This window comes from Echinops telfairi, unplaced genomic scaffold (genome assembly GCF_000313985.2).
Source record: "Echinops telfairi isolate 266 unplaced genomic scaffold, ASM31398v2 ScPeMD7_7420;HRSCAF=8458, whole genome shotgun sequence".
In the NCBI taxonomy this organism is placed as follows: domain Eukaryota; kingdom Metazoa; phylum Chordata; class Mammalia; order Afrosoricida; family Tenrecidae; genus Echinops; species Echinops telfairi.
Window position 1 is genome coordinate 30,347,079 of NW_022111320.1, and position 23,338 is coordinate 30,370,416.

The window sequence follows — 23,338 nt, forward strand, 5'->3', positions numbered from 1 at the left end:
AATGACTGACACATAACGACACCCTTCCCCTCCCAAGGGGGAAGAACAACAAAAATTGTGGGGGAAGGGAGACAGTGGTGGTTATAAGATATGAAAATAATAATAATTTATGACTTATTAAGGGGCTATGAGGGTAGTAGGGAAAGGGGAGGGGGAAAAAGAGGAGCTGACACCAAGGAATCAATAGATATATATATGTCTAGAAAATAATGATGGCAACATATGTACAAATGTGCTTATTACAATTGATGTATGGATTGTTATAAGAGCTGTATGGATTATAATCCAATGTATGGATTGTTATAAGAGCTGTAAGAGCCCTCAATAAAATAATTTTAAAAAACCCTCAAATGATGTATTTATTGGGAAAAATCTGTTGTACAAGACCTGTTAAAGAAGAAAGTTGTCACTTTGAAGAGTAAGGTAGGCCTGACACAAGGCAAGGTGTTTTAATTGTCTCACAAAGATGTGAAAGTTGGACAATGAGTAATGAAGACCAGAGAAGAATTAATGTATCTGACTTATGATGTTGCTGAAGAAAATTGAAGGTACCATGTGCTTCCAGAAGACCAAACAGATGTGTCTTAAGAGTACAGCCAGAATGCTCCCTAAAGGAGAGGATGGTGGGAATTTATCTTACTGTGGGTATGTTAATCAGGAGAAACTGGTCCCTGGAAAAGGAAATGATGCTTGGCAAAGGTCAGAGAAAAAACGACCTTCCATGAGAAGGATTGACTAGTGGTTGCAGCAATGGATTCAAACATAGCAACAACTGTGTTTATAGGGTCACTGTGAATCAAAGCTGACTATATGGTGCCTAAAAACAGAGATCCCTGGAATAAAGTGGAAATCTCAGAAGTAAACTTTTGTGCTTCAAAGAACACCATCAGAATTGGAATAAGAGAAAATATTTTAAAATCATTTTAAAACCATATGGTAAGTATATCTAGGATATATTAGAATAAATAAAAAATATTGCTACTAGGATTCCAGATCAGACATGCATGAGTTCATTCCAAACAAAGAATGTTTAAATATGTCTCTGTGATGAGTATCTCACTGCAGACAAGTTCTCTCAGATATACATCTGTCCTTGTGTCAGGGTACCTGCAAGAAAATATAATTTTTTGTGCCATGGGAAAAAAATTGTGAGGTCATGGCTAGTATCAAACTATCATACCAAATCATTCAATCTTTACAATAAATGTTTAGGTATGTTTCTCCACATAAAACAATAGCTTTTAGATGGATCAGGTATTTTAAAAGAATCAGGAAGACTTCAAAGATAAATGAAGAGAAGGTAATCCATTAGCTCTGATGAATAAACAAACAGTGGCTGAAGTCCATAAAGTGGGGGGAGACCATAGATGATCATTATAACCACTGAAAGTTGGGATCTCATATGTCTCTGCATTTTCAATTTTAACTCTGCATTTTGACCACAGACAGCTTTTAGCTGGATGGGTACCAAAAGCATCATGCAAAGGTCAGGTAGCCGAGTGAGCTGATCTTTCTTTCCGTCAGTCTTACAAGCAAGATTAAAATTAATGAAGATAGTCTTATGGAACAAATAGTAACTGAGAGACAACCTTTGGATTTACCAATATAATCCAGAGAGCCAGGTGCCATCACAAAGTGGCTTCCAAAAAGCCACTGCTGGACCAGTTAAATTCAAGGCAGAGAGGTCAGCTCTGAAGTTAGAGATGAGTACTTTTTGAGATTTCAAAGGAATAATCTTGGTAGATCTTCTCGAAGGACACAGGACAATCACAAGTGCTTATTAGGAAGAACTTTTAAGAAAATTAAAAAGGGAATTGGTGAGAAAAAGGCCAGGCAGGTGGCATCATGCCATGTTTCCACTATGACAATGCACTTACCCATTCTTCATGGGTAGTAAGGGCTGTCCTATGAGAATTTCATTGGAAAATGTACCCCATTTGCTCAAGATCCCTGATCTCCCACCTTTAGGTTTCTTTTTGGCCCAAAGTTCAAAGACTATTGAAAAGGGAAATTATTTGAGCCCCTCAAGGATACAAAAACTTATATTTTGATATGATAGGAATCAAGGGGCTCAGAATTCTTTGGGGGAAATGTTAGTGAAATGGAAACATTGTTTTCAGAAGGGTATAGACCTAAATGGAGGATATGTTGAGAAATAATAGCTTCATATTTTGAAAGTTTTGTTTAGTAAATATTTCTATGATTTTGTAGCAATATTTTTAATTTACGTTGGCATAAAGAGTGCTTACAACTTACTTAGAAAAGCAAGCCAACCGAAAATTAGAAAATGAAAAGAACAGTGAAAAATAGAAAATGACTGAAAGAACAGTTTTCAAGAGCAGAGACATGAAGGGACTAGAAGCACATGAAAAGATGCTTAACATCCTTAGATGTGGTTGTTAGGTGCTGTTGAGTTGGCACCGACTCGCCTCAGAGCCACGCTATGGTCAACAGAATGCAATGTTGCCTGGTTCTGCATCATCCTCACGTGATGGTTACGCTTGAGTGTGCTGTTACAGCCACTGTGTCAATTCAACTCACTACTAGGTATTAGAGAAATGTAATTCTCTGTAATACCTCAAAAAGACACTCTTTCACATTCTAGGATTGCTAACACAAAAAATACGGGCGGTAAGTAGTATTAGCAAGAATGTGAAGAGTATGTCAAATGGTGCAGTCATTTTGGCGGGTCTGGCAGGTCCTCAAAATGTTAAACATATAATTGCCATATAATCCAACAATTCTACTCCAAAGTATATGCCCTAAAGAATTTAAAACAAAGACCCACATAAAACATGCATGTAAAGATGTATAGTAGCATTACTCATAATAGCATTATTAATGATTATTCATAATAGGTAAAAGTATAAAAACACACTAAATGTCTACACTGTGGGATATTACTGGACCATCAAAAATAATGAAGTGCAGACACAACCTACAAATAAATGAACCTTGAAAGCATTATGCTAAATGAGAAATGAAAAAAGTGACACAAAAGGCTATATATTATAGCATTCCCTTTATATACTGCCTCGCCTATGCATGGGACATTCATCATGGCATTTAGGGTCTACTTAATAAAAAGTAATCTCATCTTGAAGTTCTTATCATAATTATATCTGCAAAGACCTTTATTCCAAATATGACTAAATAGTGAGGTTCCAGTAGACACATATTTTTGAGATCACCGCTGAACCCATTCTAGGTGGATCCCGTAATCTTTATAAACTCCATATCCTTCAATTCTTTTTGTTTCACATCTGATTCTACTATGTTGTCTAGCTAAGTGTTGTTTAGAATTAGGTCCAAAATTCAACAGAATCAGCCAACACCTGAGAGATGGTTGGAAATGCAAATGTTCTTGCCTGCCCTAACTCACTGCCATTGAGTCAGTTCTGGTTCACAGCAATCCTATCGGGCAGAGTAGAACTGCCTTTTTGAGTTTCCAAGGCTATAAACCCTTTAGGAACAGAAGGCCTCCCCTTTCTACAGCAGAGTGGCTGGTGCATTTGCCTTCCTGACTAGCTTAACACATAATCCACTGTTCCACCAGGCGCCTTGCCTGTCCTAGATCAATTGAATTACAAACTCCGAGAGGGAGACCCAGGAGTCTGGATTTAAGTAAGTTCTTCAGGTGAATCTTAAGCTAACTGAAGTTTGTAAGGCAATCATAAGCATATAATGCTATGTATGGTTCACTGATTTTAAATGAGCCAAACTAAGCATGAACTCTTGTTGGATATACAGAACAAAGAGGCATATATTTATATATATAGGCAGCATATAAAATTTAGAAAAAATCTCTGTCACCAGAAAGCTTCAAAAAGTTCCTGGAAAAGTAAAATTACAAGATAACAGAATTCTTCCACCAACATTTTGAAGTCCTTCATATATGTTTATGTGGGTGTGTATGTAAATACATATATATTTGGGATTTCTGAATAGAATAACAAATGACAGAATTGTCTTTAATGGCAAAGAACCAAAAAAAATCTATCAGCTTTGTTTGTATCAAATGTAAATTATCTGCATAAACTAACTTGACACTGCCCATTTCCTTAAGACACTATTCATCTAAATGATTATCTTTTGGGTCTTAAAAAGAACACATTTGTTAGCTGCATTAAATATGAGGGTGTGAAATTATGGTTCAGCATTTTATGCTCAAGGAAGACATAAATATGTTTTGTAACCTTTTATGAATAATTTTCACCTAAAAATCACTAAAGAGCTGCCTACGTGGACATAATTTCCAAAAGTGAATCTGTGTGCACTGAATAATGTACCAAATTCTTGTGCATTGACTAATGTACACAACTTCTTGTCAAAAAGAATCACTCCAAAGGCAAAACTAATATCCTCATTTCCCTTTGGAAAAGCTCCTCAGCAAACCTGCTTGGAGTAAGTCTGAGCACTAGTTTCATGTGGCATTATAAATGATGGTGATTGCTTAAGCTAAGCACCTAGTGAATAAAAATAATACGGCGAAGTCTTTGGGGCCCAGATAATGATTGTTTTCAACATGTCTTTGCTAAGAGGGAGGAGGTAAAAATAATAATTTTCTAAGTCTACTTTTTGTTGGCATGTTAAAATATCCTGTATTTTAAAAACGATTTCAAAAGCAAAAACATAAGGCGAATGGTTCTTATATAAATGTTAACCAATTACCACAGAGCACATCTAGTCAAACTTTTGTACAGTTCATCATTTCTATGAGATTTGAACACTAGCAGAGACCAGTCTCTGGTAATGTGACATAAATACCCTGTGTGCCCCTGAGCTTTTCCTTCAGCCACCTCTAAGTTTGACTACAGCACTATGTTTTTCTCTGAATCTAAGGGTTTCCGAGAGAAAACACTGGAGTGTGTGTTCAAGAACTGTGATCTCCCTTTTGACTCATTTAAAATTTGTTCTAGTTTCTAATATTTTCTACTTTCTTTTTGAGTAAGAATCTTGTTTTAGTATGTTATTGTTGTTAGTGTTTGTTTTGTTTTGTATGTTATTCTGTATATGAAAGCCTGCATAGGTAAGTCTATAGAGACACTAATTGGATTAATGGTCCCTTGGGGGTATGGCAGGGGACATGGGAGGGAAATGGGGAGCTAATAACAATGAGTGCAAATTAAGAAATGTTTTAAAATTGAGTGTGGTGATTATTGTACAACTCTTCTTGATCATGATTAAACTATTGAATTGCATGATATATGGATTACGTGCCAGTAAAAACTGTTTTTAAAATAAATGAAATAATTTTGTAATGAAGAAGTGAGTTGAGATGCAGGAGAGTATGTCCTCTCTAATAGAAGCTGACCTCTAGGCCATCTTACAGAAAAAGCATGAAAACCTTTCTAGTAACTTTTCCCAGCCCTAGTTGAGGACTGTAATAACAGAAAACTTCAAGAAGCTCTGTGATTACGTATTTTACAAAAAGTTTTAAAACTTTGGACTTAGAATGTTCACAGAAGTGCTCGACTCTCTCTCCTGTAAATGTTGTTGTGGGTGCCATCGAGCACCGCTCTGCGACAAAGGAGCACTATCCCACTACAATCTTCATGGGTGCAGATCGCCCATCTCCCCTCCTTCCGTTTAATGGCTAAGCAGGTAACCATTGCAACACAGTCTTTTTATATCAGGTATAGAACATTTAGTTGTTCTCTCTCTTTTTTAACATAATTGACTTCACTCGTCTACTTAAGATTTCAAGAATACTAAAGGCTCATTGAAACAAAGTGCCGAGGGAAGGAGCCCCAAGACAAGCAGGAATTCTGGCGCAGTCGTTCATCTGGTTGGATGGAGGAAGTACACTAGTTTATTGGAACACAAGTAAGTTGAAAACAATTCCTATATTTATGTAAAGGTTTTGTTGTTTGTATTTTCTAAAGCTACTCAGTAATTTAGCAAGAGACACAATGGGAAAAGATATGGTTTCTAGAGAAGATTTTTTGGACTATAGAGATTTCACCTAATTTCTAAAAATCTGATTATAGACTCTATCCAATGTTTTATTCCTTTTTTCCCTGGACAAATAAATACTGAATATTTCTTTATCTGTTTTATAAATTTTGTTTCCATTAACTTAGGAATAAGGATAACCTACCTGATACTTTATCTCATAAATCATTGTCAAATATTCTGAGCACTTATCCTCAGCAGAGGGCATAAAATAATCTCTCGTTCTAATACAGGAACAGACTCTCCACAGCAATACCAAATAATGTTATTAAAAATGTAACTAGATTCAATTATTTACAACTCTGTGGTGATCCAAGCATAGATTTGATGAAGGACGTGGAAGTCACAGCACCCTTTTTTGGTGCTTCCATGTAAATAGAGTATACAGTTAATAAAGCCAAACCAAAACAAACTCACTGCTATCAAATCAGTGCTGACTCATAGCAACCCTATACAACAAAGTGGAACGAGCCCTGTGGGTTTCATAGGTGTACATCGCCTCATCTTTCTCCTGAGGAGTGGCTGGGTAGTTCAAGCTGGTGCCCTTGTGATTAGCAGCTCAATGTATAATCCACTACACTGCCAGAGGTGCTGTATACTTACTTAGCAGGTGTGGCAGTTACATAATCTCCTGTCAATTTGAGCAAAGGGATGGATTCTAGCCTGCTAATCAGGTCACAGCTTGATGACCTAATCTGGAGGTGAGATGGTGATAAATAGCTCACTGGCTGCCCTCCCTTTCCTGCTGTTGAGACACTCACAGAGCTGGAGGAGACCTGTGGAGACCCACATCAGCACTGAGATGCTTCTACTGCCACTGGATCCACAAGACCTTCTAACCCCTGGCCTATGATCTTCCTGAATTCGGCATCATTACATAAACTGTGTTAGTGTAAAGAGGAATTTATAGACTAGTATCGGAAATGTGGGCTAATATCAGACTTATGGACTTGATCTGGACTGGGCTGGGATGTTTTCTCAATACATAATTGCTCTTTGATATAAAGTTCTTTCTTATACACATATGAGTGTCTATGAATTTGTTTTTCTAGTCAACCTGGACTAACACAGTAGGTATACCAAATATAAGTGTTCCATGACATAGTAAATTCTTTTTGAAAAAGTGAAGGTTTTAAGTACATCAGCAAATGGTAAAGAATTAAAAAGTAGTAATTTCTAAGTCTTCAAAGGAAGAAGATAGTCTGTGTGCCATCTAATAAAAATGCTAAGTTAGAAAATATGTGAACAAAAGTAAAATATCTACAAGTTTGAAATCATAGACTCGATGAATTTAGGACTCCCCACATGATATGTTAGCTATGCTAAGGTATGAGGCCAAAACTCTACTTGAAATAAAAAGGAACTTCCCCCCCCCAGAATATCGCTGCTGTTGCTGTTGGGTGCTGTCAAGTGGCTTCCAATGCACAGTGACTCCTTGTGTGACTGAACAAACTCTGGTCCTGCACCCGCCTCCCACCCCTTGCTGTGCTTCAGCTATGAAGTAACGGAACATCTCGTGACTTGGACTGGACACGTCTGAGTCCTCAGTGTGACATCTTTGCTTTCTGGCACTTGACAGAGGTCTTGTGCAGCAGCTGGAGATGTAATACGCTGCTGGATTTGTTCAGGGTCACCACTGACTCAGAACCGACTCGACGGCAGTATGCTTGGTTCTGGTTTACTTCCATGGGTCCAAGTAAGAGGAAATCCTTGACAATTCAATATTTTCTTTTTTATCGTGATGTTGTTTATTGCGAGAATTTTTATTTTCTTTATTATTGAGGTACAATCCATAGAAACGGCTGTAGTCTTTTGCCTTCAACAGTAAGTGCTTCATGCCTTCTTCATGTTCAGTAAATGTGTCATCTGCATATGATAGCTTGTAATGAGACTTCCTTCAATTCTGTATTTTTCTTCATGGAGTCCAGCTTCATATAGTTTAGCTATTAATTATTCAGTATAGAGCTGAATAAATATGGTAAATGGATACAACACTGACATGCTTTTCTGATTTTAAACCATGCAGTATTCCCTTGTTCTATTCAGAGGACTGCATTTTGGTCTATGTACAAGTTAGAATGTGCATAATTAAGTGTTCCAGAATTTACATTCTTTGTGATGTAATCTATGTTATGATCCACAGAATGAAATGCTTCTTCTGAATCTGCCTTGAATACATTGAGAATACAACCCATGTTTTCTGTAACTCTCCATTGTTGCCTGACAAAATTATTTGTTAAACAATTTTAAAGAAGAATGTGATGTTGCTTGTTTAAGAGTTTCTGCTCAAGATATTGGGTCCAAAATAATTCTTAGAATAGATGTTTATTCAAGATTAACCTTAGCACTACAAATCTTCTCTGTGATCATAGAATGAGGCTTCATGATTGATCCATCCAATTTTACAACCCTTACCTTCAAGTCAGTCAGTCACTAGATTTTTGTTGAAGTTTCTTGTATTTCCTTTTAAAAGATCATTGGATCACTTAACCAGGATTCCTTTGGACCTTATAGTTTTCTATTTGAAAGTTGCCTTGCCTCTCAATAAAAACTCTTTACTTCTCCTTTCTACCAGATTCCGCTTTTTCCCTCTCTATGTGAAGGTATTATTTTACAAATGAACTCTATTAATTTATACTCACATTGTAACTTTTCTAGCGATAACAGGTCCCCTTGCAAACGAGGGAATGGTAGTTGTTAGGACTAGGCATAGAACTATCATCTAATATCCACTGTATTAGCTACAATCTAACAATACAAATTCATCATTCAAATTCCTAGACTATCCCATGTTAATAACCACTCTCTATTGATTAGTAATACTATACTTGGATTTAATTTAATAGGGTAAATGAAGTAATAGTAAATGAGAAATATTTACAAAAAGTTAAGATTCATCCTGTGTGGTTTGATGTTGGAGATATAGCTTAAGTGTCTCCCTACCATACAGAAAGGATTATAGCTTTCTATAATATGAGTGAAATAAGCACACTAACTAAAGAAAGCTGCAGAATACAATCTTCAGTCCCGAATAACAAAGGACAACACCTGGAAGCTGTTCTCTATGAGATAACTGGGACTCATGTGGAAGAGGGGTTGTTTCTTAACAAAAGAGCAATCGCATTTTTGCAAAATTCTCTTTATTGGTTTGTGGCTCAAAGTTAAAAGTTTAGAAAACAGGGGAAACTATGTTTGAAAGATTTTAAATTTCTGGAACCCCTGGCACCAGATTTCAAGTCTTCCCACAGTTAAAGTCCTAGTAAGTGAACATTTGCAATGAATTCTTAAATGTGCATTGTGCAAAGAGACATAAAATGAACGCAAAAGCATTATTATAAATGTTCACATTAAAAATACGTTTTGGGGTTATGTTTTAGTAATAAGAATGAGAACAATTCTTGAAAGACGAGAGAAAATTACTGAGAGGTAAACTTCAGTTTCTGTTTACCATGCATCATATCTGCATAATTAAGCTCTGAATTTTCCCAGACAAAATCACAGGTTTAAGAAGTCATCACCAATAACCCTCTTTGCTGAAAAACTCTACAACATTCCCTCCACACTGCTCCTCCAGCTCCATTACGGGCAACTGCTAACAATACCTTTCCCATGAACTCGGAGAATAACATGGTCCTTGCACTAGACATGGGGACTTGATAGTGCAGCATTTAAGTGTTCAGCTGCTAACCAAAAAGTCAGCAGTTTGAATTAAGCAGTCCCTCCTACACAAGAGCCATCCACAGCCTTGGAAACCCTATAGGGCAGTTCTACTCTTGTCCTATAGAATCGGAATGACTGGATGGGAAAGGGTTGCACTAGGACCCTGTTGTTTTAGATCCTGGAAAGAAAAACAAAGGAATCTTTCACTCCACTGCCTTTCCCCTGATGCATATTTTCTCTCTGCTTCCCAGCTTTTTCTATACCTACAGTCTAATTTAAGAGAACTCAAAGGAAAGAGATCTAGATCATTTTGGTTGTATTCAGATCCATAGGCTAAAAGTTAAAACAAAGGTTAAGCAAAAACAAGTCTTAAAATGGACTTTTTTCTTGTAAAGTAAATATATTCATTCACACCACAAAACTGGTATCCCGTATCAGAAGATATTTGTTTGCTCTCATAGAAGGTATATAACAGAATTTGTGTATCAGAAATTAATCTATTTGATCTATTTTACCACTAATTAGTAACCTATAAAGTTCCTGCACACTATAATTCAAGACTGAGGTCAATCTTGAACACAATCAAGTGGGTTTACATACTAAATTATTTACATAGTATCTTATTAAAAAAACAACCCCTGATGATTTTGAGCATAAAAACCAAAACCAAACTCGCGACCATGGCGTTGATGCTGATTCATAGCAACCCGATGGGAGAGGGCAAAACTACCCCTTTGACTTCCGGAGATGGTAACTCTTTACAGAAGTAGAAAGTCCTGTCTTTCTCAAACGTAGTTAGTGGCTTTGAACAGCTGATTTTGCTGATTGCAGCCCAACTTGTAACTACTATGCCACCAGGGCTCCTTTATAGGGTAAGTAAAATTGCCATGAAAAGAATGTTCTACATCAAGATTTTCCAAAGTGAGACTATTAAAAATGTAGGTGACACATGGATATTTCTGTTAGTATGCTTATTTTGATATGTATTTGAAAAACATAACTCGTATTTTTAAAAAATTAAGATAGAGAACTTAACAAAACGATTGATTTTTTTTAATTTAAATAATTTTATTGGGGGCTTGTACAACTCTTATTTCAATCCATATATACATCCATTGCGTCAAGCACATTTGTTGCCCCCATCATTCTCAAAACATTTGTTTTCCACTTGGGCCCTTGGAATCAGCTCATTTTTTTCTCCTTCCTCCCTGCACCCCCCTCCTTCATGAACCCTTGATAATTTATAAATTATTATTACTTTATCATGTCTTACACAGCCCGACGTCTCCCTTCACTCACTTTACTGTTGTCCATCCCCCAGAGAGGTGGTTATGTGTAGATCCTTGTAATCGGTTCCCCCTTTCTACCCCACCTTCCCTCCACTCTCCAGGTATCGCCACTCTCACCACTGGACCTGAGGGGTTCATCTGTCCTGGATTCCCTGTGTTCCCAGTTCCTATCTGTACCACTCTACATCCTCTGGTCTAACCAGGTTTGTAAGGTAGAATTTGGATCATGATAGTGTGTGTGTGGGTGGGGGTGTGTGGCGTAAGCATTTAAGAACTAGAGGAAAGTTGTGTTTCATCAATGCTACACTGCACCCTGAGTGACTCGTCCCCTCACTGTGACCCCTCTGCAAAGGGTGTCCAGTTGCCTACAGATGGGCCTTGGGTCTCCACACTCCCCCTCATTCACGATGATATGATTTTTTGTTCTTTGGTGCTTGATACCTGGTCCCTTCAACCCCTTGTGATCACACAGGCTGGTGTGCTTCTTCCATGTGGGCTTTGTTGCTTCTGGGCTAGATGGCCGCTTGTTTACCTTCAAGCCTTTAAGACCCCAGACTCTATATCTCTCGAGAACTGGGCTCCATCAGCCTTCTTCATAGTTGACTTCTAAACATCTTAATTGGGGATAGTGGTTACATGGGTGTATACATTTATGAAAACTCATCAAACTGCACAATTAGGATCTATACCTTTCATTTTGTTTTAATTTTACTTCACTAAAGAATTTAAAGTTAAAAAAGGTATTAATTAAAAGAAAGCTATGGTAAGTTACAGTATATACAATGGCAAAAATCATGAGGGAATACCTGAATAATTCATGTTTGGGCAACACTAGCCTATGGAGAGGGTGAATGATGCCCATGTAGTAGAAGCCAAAAGGAAACTAAATGAGTTTTAAAATTTAGTTGTGACTCTTCCCACGAGGTTCCTCTGCTTGCTATTCTTTTTTGAGACTTTTTCTTTCCTGAGGCTATAAGGCAGTAGTAGGGATCTACTGCAATATTTTTCTTTGGAAAAATGCATTCAAAGTTAAATAAATGAAATGAATTTCTATAGATGAATTCCATATTAATAGCAAACTTAGCAATTAACACAAACACCCAGATATCTAGTTATAAAGTGCAAGTAACTTATCTTGTTAATTGGTGAAGGAGCTTTCCCTGCTGGTTATGAATAATTTTTGTAATAATTTTTTGGGAGAACATATTTTTCATCAGAAAATACAGGAGCCTAAATGTCTTAAGCATGATATATACATTTTTTAAAATCTTCATTAATTGTGTCTTTCGAAATGGTATAAGTTAAATTCTTGGTATTAATAAAAATAAAATGTTAGGGAAGAAAGTAAACACACATATACACATGTGCATACACATGGGATATCTATATGTAAGCCAAAAAAAGCTGGAAAATAACATGAAAAAACAGTCCTTCCCTACTAATATCTATTATCTACAGTAGCCTTAATTAGAAATAGTAAAAACCTACACTGAAAAAAAACAAACAAAAGAAGATGAATAAACAGCTATGTTTCCGGATGGATATAATTGATTATATACATGTAAATTCTTCTTAAATTAATACATAGCTTTTCTACATTGTCTACCTTAATCTTAACTGAATTTTTCTTATTTGATTAAATAACTCTAAAATTCATCTGAAATATTAAATATCCAAAACTATAAACCAAATATCCAAAACTATAAACCAAGCATTTATGAACTTATTTAATACCAGATACTTGAATTGAGAAATAGATGTTTTGACATGCTAAATGGCATGTATATTATAAAGAATCCCACAGAAAACAGCAAAGAAGAGCAGGATTATTTATTAGTGAATACATGGATAACCAGTTAGGAAGGTGAGTTACATTTTTATTGTTTATATACCAGCCTCATACGACAAACAAAAATAAATATATACTCCTATAACTAATACCTAACATTTGTGAAGTATTTTCTATGTTTTAAGCACCATTGCTATATGGTTAACATACACTGTCAGAGAAATATGATAGATAAGGAAATAGAGAGCTTAGTGAATTGAGAAGCCAACTTTAGGTCACATTCAACACTCTAACTTAGGAAATGCTTGCTTTTACTCATTCTACTGGGCAATTCTCCTTGAAGAAATCTTTACTACTATAGTGGGTTATGTGTCTGGTTGCTAACTGAAGGCTTGGCTGTTCTAGCCTGTCAGCTTCTCAAAGGGAAAGAGATGGAACTGTCTGCTCCAGTAAGAATTTGCTAAGAATTAGCACCAGTATGGTGGATAAATGGGGAAGAGCAACCTCACATCAGGAAAGGATACTAAACAATAATTGTAGGGAACCTAAGGGAATAAGTACTATGATGACCTTAGACCAGTGGTTCTCAACCTTCCTAATGCTGTGACCTTTTAATAGAGTTCCTCATGTTGTGGTGACCCCCCAACCATAAAATTGTTTTTTGTTGCTACCTCATCACTGGAATTTTGCTACTGTTATTGAATCAGGCAACCACTGTGAAAGGGTGGTTCAACCCCCAAACAGGTGTTGATCCACAGGTTGAGAACCGCTGCCTAAGACACTGGCCTCACAGGGAACATGGCCCTAAGGGCCACACCAGAAAGACTCAGTTTGGAAGCCCGACTGAACCAACTGGGCCCTGCCTCAAAACTACCCAAACCCTTGGACCTAGGACTGAAATGCCCTGTTGAGAGAGGAAGCAAAAAAAGATGGCCACCACAAGACTGTGGAAATGGTGGTCATTGGACCTTGGGTTGAATGCCTAGCTTAGTGGGTGTTCAATGAAAGGAGACCCAGAACCACCAGATATTTAGTACCTCAATGCTCTCCTTGTGCTAATAGGGCAGGTTTTAATCTGATAGGCAAAAATCTGTTTTTGCAAGAAATGAGACAGCTAAATTTCCCTTAGCACCAACCCCCATGTTCAATGTAAACAGAGTTCAATCAATTAAGAAATCAATCTGTACAAAGCAACAATTCATAGATTGCAGCTCACAGTTGGACTGCACTCACATAAACTCCTCATCTCAACATTAGCTTAAATTCTATATCATTGGATAAATTATTGATGTAACCTGCAAGCGCCTTGTATCCCAGGGGGATGATTGACAATATTTTTATTTTTTGTGTTCTTATTTTTCTGTCATTTATTTTTGTTTCCTTTTGTGTGTGTGTGTGTGTGTGTGTGTGTGTTTTGGTTAGGGCTCCCAGTTTAAGAAGCACAGCATTGGATGCATAAAGACATAACTAATGCAATGGTTTAGTAGGAAGTGGGGAGGGGCAAAAGGAAGGGGAACTGGGGAACAATAAACGAATGTGGGAGCGGAGAGGGAACATTAGAACTGATTGTGATGATGTATGTACAACTATTTAAAAAACTGATTTAACTATGGAACTGTATGATATGTGAGCATTACATCAAGAAAACTACTAAAAAACCAACTTTACCATAGGTGACAGAGGAAGAGTTTTGCTTAGGGGGCACTGAGTTTATTTTAACGGTGGCGGAACAATTTGGAGAGGACTATCACAACAACACAAAGTGTAATCAATGGCACTAAATTATACATGTAGAAGTTGAATTAGAGAATGCTCTGTGTATATTTTTGCCAAAATTGAAAAAAAATGACACTATTAACAATGAATACAAGGAAGAAGAAAATGTTCTCAAATTGTGGTAAAAAAGGTACAACTCTTCTTGATATGATTGAACTATTGGATTATATGACATGTGGATGAAGTGCCAATAAAACTGTTAAAAAAAACAAATAAGAATCCCCCTAAGGACATTTCTATTTTCTCCATTAGAGTAGCTATGCGTCTGAATCGACTTAATGGAAGTGGGTTTGCTTTCTGTTTATTGAAGTTAAGCACAGATGTATGTTGCTTGACATCCATAATATATTCTGTGAAACAGGATGCTGTATGATTTGGAATTATGAACACCATATCATATTTAGCACATACGCCTAAATCTGGAGCAGTAGCATTCGCTGATTTTCTTCTCTTATGTACTACACCATCATACACCTGGCAATGTAATCACTTTGTGCACAAGAGACATGAGATATACAAATTGCATGCATGAAATTGTTGTTTGCTACCTCTGGTTATGTCTCATTCTCTGGTAGAAATTTCTGCACTCTTTTATAATCTAAAAGATAAAGATGAGGATATATACTTCCTGAAGAGTTAACAGTCTCAAAAACTCACAGGGGCAGTTCTACCCTGTCCTAAAGGGTCGCTGCGTCAGCATTGACTCAATGGCCATGAATCCCCCCCACACACACAATTTATTATAACCCTGGTGTTGAAGTGGTTATGTGTTGGCCTGTAATCTGCATGATTGGCAATTCAAAATGACCAGCAGCTCCCTGGGAGAGAGACTGGGCTTTCTACTCCCATAAATAGTTATCGTCTCAGGAATCCACAGCGGGTTGCTATGAGTTTAGTAGTGAGTGTAACCTAATGGAACCATGATATGTTATATATGTTGTCATATATTGTGTAAACACTTTATGCAGCACATGACTGTACTGAAGTAAAATTTAAAACTAAAAATGTGCATATAATCACATAAAATATTTAACTTCCATATTTCCAGGGAAAAGTGCAAAAATAAGCAATACAGTGGAAAATACATGCAAAAAATAGAACAGTGGAAGAAATATGTTTGCTACTTAGTTATGGTGAAGTGAGTTACTTGGAATGACTCTCTCAGCCATGCCACTTCACCTCTTACCAAATGACTGGGTGGTTGAACTATATAAATAGGGTGTGGGAAACACCAACAGAGGAATTGCCCTGTTTTGCCATTGCACTGGGAATGTAAGAGTGAGCCATCTCAACCTAAATTGAGAAAAAGTAATGTTTTGATTTTGAGTTTTGTTCCAGATTTTTGCTCCCACTCTATGTCTGACCACTGTGCTCATGTGAAAACCATCTATGGATACAGAAGGAGTTGTTTAAATCGAACAAGGGAATGACTTTGTGGTTTGAAATTAGGGGATGTGTGTATCAGGATTGCGCCATTTCACCACACCTATTCAATCTGTATGCTAATCAAATAATCTAAAAAACTGGACTATATGAACAAGAACTCAGCACAAGGATTGGAGGTAGGCTTATTAACAACCTGTAATATGCAGATGAAACAATCTTGCTTACTGAAAGTGATTAGGACTTGAACTACTTGCTGATTCCAACTCAATGTGAAGAAAACAAAACTCCTACAACCTGACCAACAAGCAACATCATGTTAAAAGAGAGAGGATGGAAGTTGTTTAAGGATTTCATTTTACTTGGATCCACAATTAATGCTCATATAAACAACAGTCAAGAAGTAACATGATGAGATGCATAGGGCAAATCTATATAGTACAAGACTGCTTTAAAATGTTAAAAAAGCAAAGGTATCATTTTGAGGACTACGTACATCTAACCCAAGTCATGGTTTTTTGAAAAGCCTCATGCATGTAAAAGTTGGATTGTCCCTGGATAAGGACTTGATGGTTGGTAGATAGATTGTCAGTGAAAAAGAGGAAGTCCCTTGCTCAGATGGATTGACAAAGTGGCTGCAACAATGGCTGAAACAACAACTGTGATGATGGCCCTGGACCAGGCAGTGTTTCATTCTGTCATATGTAGAGTTGCCATGAGTTGGCACTATTACCACCACCAACCTTAATAGGTAAAATTAACACTCAGTCTCCAATTAAGCTACCATTCCAAGATTTTTACAGGTTCTAAGGAAAACGAATTAGAATACTGAAGCAACACTGTGTGGCTATGGGCAAATTCCTTAACTTTCTAAGCAAAACTGGCCTCCTTTGGAAGCTGATGAATAATACTGTCTGCTCCCTCTCCTTTTCAAGGTTCTGCAGTGAAAGCAACATTTGCAAAAATGCTTTGCACATTACAATACTATACAGATTAGGGAAGTAGAATTATGCTCCTTTATACGCATCAACTTTGAAGTGTTTTTAAATCATTTTATGGGGGGCTCTTACAGCTCTTGTAACATACAGCAATTGTGTCAAGCATATTTGTACATATGTTGCCATCCTCATTTCCAAAACATTTTCTTTCTAACTTGAGCCCTTGGTATAGCTCCTCTTTTCCCCCCTCCCTCCCTTACCCTCATAAATCCATGATCAACTATATCTTGTTATTATTACTTTGTATCTTACACTGTCCGTTGTCTCCCTTCACCCACCTTTCTGTTATTCATCCCCTTTGGGAGGGAGGGGGGCTATATAGCCAACCTTGTGATGGGTTCCCCATTTCTTCCCCTTCCACCTCCCCAACCACTCCTTAACCCTCATGATATCGCTACTCCCACTAGTGTTCTTGAGGGGTTTATCTGTTGAATTCCATGTGCTGGGAGCTCTTATCTGTGCCAATGTGTGTTCTCCAGTCTCGTCAGATTTGTAAGGTAGAACTGGATCATGGTAGTGGAGGGGAGGTAGTATTCAGGAACTGGAGGAATGATATGTGTTTTGTTGGTGCTATACTGTACCTTGGTTGGGGATGTCCATTGTCTACAGATGGGCTTTGGTTCTCTGCTCCAACCCCCCTTGTTCGCATTGATATAATTGTTTTGGATCAAATTAAGAGTTTTTCAAAAATCAATTGAGATACTAAAGTGATATTGAAAAAAACAGAAACTGTTCAAGAAAATTGTGGCATTGCATACCATCAGAACTGGATTCCTACGCTGGTTCTGACATTCCTATTAGTCACTGGGACAATTTCTTTGTAAGAATAAAGAGAATTATGGAAATACCCATTTCCGATAGCTACAGTAAGGGTCAAATGAAGTAATCTCCAGTATTCCTCAACTCTGAGTTGGTGACTTTTTAATAACAAACACTTGGAAATATTTCTTTCCTTCTATAAACTACTCTTTGATAACTATCTGCACCCCAGTATCTATGCCATGAGTCAGAATCAATGCAATGACAATGAGTGCCCCCCCCCATTCTTTTTACAAACAAAACCTACACTTCCAACTTTCCCCTTGATACTGGATATGGCTATGTAACTGAATCTAGCCAATGGGATGGGAAGGAAGTGATGTGTGCAACATCAAATTCATGTTTTGGTTTCATTAACCCTTCAGCTAAGGGTTTTACTCTTCTTCTACTTTACTTTTTTCTGTTTGCCAGAATGGGAATGGATAGTGCAATCAATCTCTGGCCATTACAGATGAGGACCACTTCCCAGGTTTGGGAAAATGAGATAGAAGGAACATGAAAGCTTGGATATTCTGATGGGACAAGGCTTCTTCTCAACATGAACCAATGGCCTAGCTTTGGACATATATATGGCAAAGTGATAAAATTCCACCTTTACGACTCATTGTAATTTGGAATTTCTTTGTTATAACAATGTAGGCTATGCCTTAATTCATACACCTGGCTATATCCATACTAAAAATTGAAAAAGAAAGAGCTAGCTATCTCTAATATGACTAACTGGGTACAAATGAAATAATATGATCAAAGGATCTATACAATAACTGAAGAGGAGAAATAATGGTAGATACAAGAATAGAAATTACTTTTAGGCTAAGTACTAACAGATCACACTTATTATATTGTAAACAAGAAAATAAATTAGTTTAGTTTAAATTGGATAGGGATAATATAAAAATAAATTATATGTCTGTATGAGTATAAAATATTAGAATCACTATATTCTCCAAAAGAGGCAAATAATTTCCTGTGAAATAATATGGAGCCCTGATGTTGTACTGGTTACTTGTTGGGCTGTCATACACATGGTTGGCAGTTCAAAACCACCAGCAGCTCCCCAGTACAAAGGCTGAGTTTTCTACTCGCATAAAGAGTAGAAAATAAAGTCTCAGAAACCCACAGGGGGTCACAATGAATCGGCATTGACTCCATGGCAGTGAATTTGAGTTTTGAGGGGGTGGGTTTGAGTATGCTATAATACAGAATGAACAAAGTATCACAGAAATGTATCTCTTTTTTTGAAATCCTACAGCATACTTTAAAAGATCTTTACCCCAACTGTCACTATATAAAGAAGACTAGGTGATAAATTAGAATAAAATAAGCAATAATATAGGATGCAATAAAGAATTTTAAGGTAGATCTCTGGGCAAAATTAGAGTAAGACTGATGAACAATACACTAAATAATTTCAAAATATGCTTTTTAAAGCAAAAATTTCTACTTATTAACCTAAACTATTTTCAAATATAAATTACAGCAACATGAAATACTTTAAAATACTTTTTAAAATTCAATGTTATCGATGTATTTCATCTCTCTCTATTTAGTGATATTTGGCCTTATGAGTGTTAAAAGGCACCTTAAATCTCCCTGTTACTTATTTACAAGTGTGTTTCATGGTTTCTTAGTAACTGTACTTCTACTGTGAAAGCTTCTTCAGTTAACTATCTCATTGGGTGCTGCCGTAATTATGCAGTGTTACTATAACAAAAATATCACAAGTTGATGGTTTTACCAAAACAAATTTCTTTTCTTATGTTTTCGGAGGCTAGAAGTCTGGAATTAGAATGCTAGCTCTAGGGTAGTGGGCAATACCCAGTGTGGTGCTGCAACGATGCAGAGGGACTTCACAGACTACTGCACTTTTTCCTGCCTTATGGGCTATCGCACTAATGTTTATAATTGCCAGGAAGGCACTGAGTAGTTCTTTCTTTCTAGAAAGGGAGCAGCAGTCCAGATAAGTTTGGGCACCTAGGCTCTAGAGCAGAGGCTGACAAACTGCGGCTCTGGATCCACATACGGCTCTTTCGGTACGTACGTGTGCCTCTGAAGTAAAAATGGAAATGTTACACGATGTTCAGATGATAGTGATTTCATTTGTTTGTAAAATATATTTATGGCTCTTGAATAATTTTAAATTGTTGTGAGGGACAGGATTGGCTCTTCTGTCTCAAAAGTTTGACAACCTTGGTCGAAGGCCTTTTCTCTGTGAGCTCTGAAGGAAGCTCTTCTCTGAGCTGCTTCTCCTGAGCATTTTCACAAGCTTGGTATTTCTCTTTCCCCATCTTTCCTTCTTTGCATTTCTCGTTTAGTCTCTTTTAAGTCTCAGTAAAGATTGACTTTAGATACACCCTCTCAAACAAAGTCACTGCCATCGAGTCAAAGTCAGTGTCGCCTCATAGTGACCTGCTGGGGGTTCCCGAGACTGTTACTATTTGTGGAAGTAGAAAGCCCAGTCACTCTCCCATGGAGCTGCTGGGTTTCAAATTGTAGACAATGAAGACTGCAGCCCAATGTGTAATTACTACACAACCAGGACTCCGCTAGATACACCCTACACAATCCTATTTAACATAACCCATCCTGATATAAGATTATAACCACATACATAGAAGGTAGGATTTACAATGCAGATTCTGTGGGGGCACAATTCAGTATAGCATTCCACCCTTTGGATTTCCCAAATTCATGCCCTTAGCACATGCAAAACTCATTCACTCCAATATATAAGCCCTAAAGTTTCAAATCAAATCCAAGTCCAAAATCTTATCTTTGGAAACAACCCAAACCAAATAAGGGTGAGAATTTAGGCATATTCCATCCTCAGGAAAAATTCCTTTTCACTTGTGAACCTGTGAAACCTAGAACACAAGTTAGCTCTTTTGAAAATACAAATGTGAAACAGGCATCAGGCACATGATTCTATAACAAAAGGGAGAAAAAAGAAGAAGAAGGGTGAACAGGCACTAAGCAAGTCCAAAATTCAGAGAATAATTTGTGTTTTTTCTAAAGCTTTGAAAATAATCTTTTGTTTGCTGAGACAGTCTGGGCAATGGTCTCATCCTTCAGAATGGTATTGGCTTTGCCCTCTGGTATCCAGATGACAAGCCCAGGGCTTCAGATGCACTTTCAATGCCTACTGAAATCACAACTCATTTCCCTCAGCTTTGGGGCATCCATTCTCCTTCTACATCTGAGTGGTGACTTCATCCTCTTGGCCCCGACATGCCCCCTTCTTCTGCCTCTTTGGCATGACAGCCCCATTCTCTTAGTGTTGGCTGGTCACTGCCTCCCTCCTAGCATACATTATCTGCAGTCCCACAGCCTGGAAGCAAGCTGGTGAAGATCCCACTCTTTGAAACATCAAGTCTCACCTTTGAGAGCTAAGAGATGCTGCCTGTCCTTTGAAACTGAGAAGGCCCTGCTGCCTATGCTCTTTCCAAGAGTTGTGCTGAACAATGAGCTTCCTCAGGGATGACCTTTTTCTCTTCTTGGAAGGATTAGGTGTAGCTCTTTGGTCCATCCTCTTTCTGTCACTAGAATTCCAAGAGGTAGACAGTGTCTTCCCCTTTTGTTCTTTCTTTGACCTCTATGGTCTGAGCTGAGGAATTTCCTGCTGTGGTAGCTGGTTAGAGCCTTATGTCACAAGTTTAATCTCTTTAACAAAAAACTGTGTAACCACATTATTGGCGAACATTTCTTGAGATGAGCCTTGCAGCTGTATAACCAAATTTTCCAAATATTTAAGTTCTGCTTTTATTTTGCACAATAAATTTTTTCCCCATAATTTAAAAATTTTAAATATTACATTGTACTATGGAAGGAAAGTTTGGGACTGCCCTATTCACTGGTGAGATACTGCTTTAAATACATAGTAGCACACATCTTTTACATTTTGCGTTAGTATTTTATTGGTAGAATTTACAATTTTATAATTGGTAGAAACAACTTGGCCATTCTAAATTTCTAGAAGGAAAGTTTATTTTTGCTACAATTTTTTGTTTTAGAGACACTTTCTCCCCAACAGTTTTATTGGCATATTAATTCACATATCATACAATTCAATTTTTAATCACATCAAGAAGAGCTGTACAATCATCATCACAATCAGTTTTAGAACAGTTTCTTCAATCTTGTGCTCATTGTTATTGGCTCCGCATTTCCCCAGCCATTATGCCAAGGGATTATTAATCCACTTAGTATCTTTCATTTTTAATCCATCTCTCTCCTCTCACATTTTACTATGTGCATCAAGGAGAAATCACTTGATCCCTTTAAGATCTTACTCAGAAATGCCATCAGTCAGATATATAAGTTCATCAGTAATCATTTCTACCTTCCACCAAACATTTGAACATAATTCAGAGTAGTGTCTTGCTGCTGAAAAGGTAGCATCAGCCTTTCCCCATTGTCCAATTACACAATCATAATTTTCTTTTAAAGCCTCATCAAAATCACATTTAATGCCCACATTTCCAGCAACATTCTATTATTGGCTCCATATGTATTTTCTAAGATGATAGAAACTTTCTTTATAGTTTTTTTCCTTATTACTTTTTACTGACCCCTCACCAGAATTGCCTATGAGGCCTGCAATTCTACCAATCATTTCTTCAAGGTAATCTTGGTGTCATGGGTTGAATTGTGTAACCTGCAAAATATGAATCAACTTGACTGGGCCATGATTCTCAGTGCTTCACCTGTTATGAATGATGAGGTTTGGCAGTTATATAAGGACATCATTTTTCTCCAGAATGTGATCTTCTGTAATCCAGCAATAAGTTCTAAGGGGATTTGGGTGGTATGTAACTCCTTTACCTAGGTGACAGCTCTGAACATATGAAAGGGGAGTTTCATTTCAGTATGATGTGCATATCATTTTATCTTGCAAGTAATACAATGAGTGAGAGAGAACTAAGCAGGGAAACAAGAACCTCAGCACCATAGAGAGAGGAGTGAGGAACAGGAGTGCATCCTTCAGACCCAATGTCCCTATCCGTATAACTTGTAGTCTCAAGGAGAAATTGGACACCAAAATATGTCCAAAGTATATGAGTCAAGAGATGATGAAAAGAGAACTTTCCCCAGGACCACCAGAGAAAAAGTCTTCCCCTAGAGTGGGTACCCTCAATTTACCCTCGTAGCTTCCTACTGTATGATAGAATAAATTCAATTTCTCACAGTGTCAGAGGCTAGGAGTCTGAATTCAGGGCCTTACTAGGGGAAGGCTCTTTCTGGTGGACCTGGAGGAAACGCTCTTTTGATCTTCTGGGGAATCTTCACCTGGTTGGTATCTCTCTTTCCACTCACTTACTTTGGTGTTTAACCTCATCACACGGCTTCTTTTGCTTGTCTGCTTAACCCCTTTAATATCTCAAAATAGATGGTCTCAAGATACACCCTACAAAAATCGTGCCTCATTAACCTAGCAAGACAAACCATTCCCAAATGTGATTATAGCCACAAGTAGAGAAATAGGATTTACAACATGTTTTGAGTGGGACACAATGTAATCCATAACAGACGGGTTACAATATGTTGAGAAGAGAATAAGTAAATTGTTTAGTAAGTTTAAGAACAAGTTCTATGATGCTTACCTTCCCGACATAACCACTGAAGACAAAGCGGGTAAATAAGCAAATGTGGTGAAGAAAGCTGATGGTGCC

General features: G+C 37.4%; 1 protein-coding gene across 1 annotated transcript in view; it reads right to left on the reverse strand.

The window, feature by feature from the left end:
• Positions 1-23,338, reverse strand: part of ZCWPW2 (zinc finger CW-type and PWWP domain containing 2) — a 149,510-nt gene that overhangs the window by 23,817 nt on the left and 102,355 nt on the right. The gene's annotated exons all lie outside the window — the stretch shown is intronic.